General features: G+C 43.0%; 1 long non-coding RNA gene across 1 annotated transcript; it reads right to left on the bottom strand.

Annotated features, from left to right (window-relative positions):
- Positions 1-261: 261 nt before the first annotated feature.
- Positions 262-1075, bottom strand: LOC143118289 (uncharacterized). Its single transcript, XR_012986091.1, has 3 exons — positions 943-1075; positions 793-858; positions 262-504 (listed from the first exon to the last, which is right to left on the bottom strand). It is a non-coding gene; the product is annotated as an uncharacterized LOC143118289 (long non-coding RNA).

Genomic DNA, 1075 nt, shown 5'->3' with positions numbered 1-1075 from the left:
GTCAAGCGGTATACCTTCTTTACAGTCTGACTACGCCACCCCCTGATGATGGGCAGGAGGACCCACAAATCTTTCCCTGAATGTAGTGTGGCTAGTTCTGCATGTTCCCCGCAAAGGGACAGTTGACAAGAGGCAGATATGCAAATGTATTTCACATTTATTACAAATTAGTACAAAAGGTGTAGAAAAGTTATCAGGATCGATCTTAAAATACTGCTATAATCAACTGGTGGATTTTTCGTCAGTCTAAGAAGGTCGGATCAGCCAATGCAAAACCCCTGCTCAGGAGGACCCTGGTGAGACAGAAAAACAGGAGACAGCAACCCAACACCAGACAAAGCATGCAACACAGCAAGCACTACACACTCAAGATGTTCAGATACCACTACAAAATATCACACCGTGTTGTAGTTATAGTACACACCAAGACAGTGTCTCCCAATGTGGTCCCTTGGCAAGAAGGGGCAAAACATCAGTGTGGATCCGGCCTTGTACAGGGATAGCCTAAGCAGAAGACATAGTTAGGGAGGAGGACCACCAGCATCAATAGCACCACTAGTTAATGTACAATGCTACTATGAATGGGGCACATGGGTGGTAGGCCCAGAGGCAGAGTCACAGATAACCAAACAAACAAACAAACAAACAAAAACACAATAAAGAAATGCGTACTAATTACAGGAAAACAGTGGCTGGCCTGGTCCCTTTTCAGGAGAGAACAAGCATGTTAGTTGCCAGCCTCATTAAACATAGCATAGTTCACTCAAACATGGCTAGAAAATATAGGCCTACTTTTCAATATGCTCAACTGTCCACAGCTCATTGACACATGAGGGCAAAAAGGTGAATGTTCCGTTGCTACGGACAGAGAAAGTAGTTTAAGACATGTTCCAATGCAGGTATAAAACATTCAATGGAAAATGTGCATATTAAGAAATTTACCAATGCAGCCCAGCAGCTCAGGTCACAATGAGGTGATCACAAATGTTAAAACTCCATGCAGAAGCCTGTGTCCTCCGTGAAGAGTAGACACAACCTTCTAGAAATTACCCTGATAAAATGAAATAAATAAGTA

This window comes from Alosa pseudoharengus, unplaced genomic scaffold (genome assembly GCF_046254945.1).
Source record: "Alosa pseudoharengus isolate Yale_2024_CS ecotype anadromous, Long Island Sound unplaced genomic scaffold, YU_APseudo_1.1 YU_APseudo_1.1_scf_12, whole genome shotgun sequence".
In the NCBI taxonomy this organism is placed as follows: domain Eukaryota; kingdom Metazoa; phylum Chordata; class Actinopteri; order Clupeiformes; family Clupeidae; genus Alosa; species Alosa pseudoharengus.
This window is presented reverse-complemented; position numbering and strand designations above follow the sequence as displayed.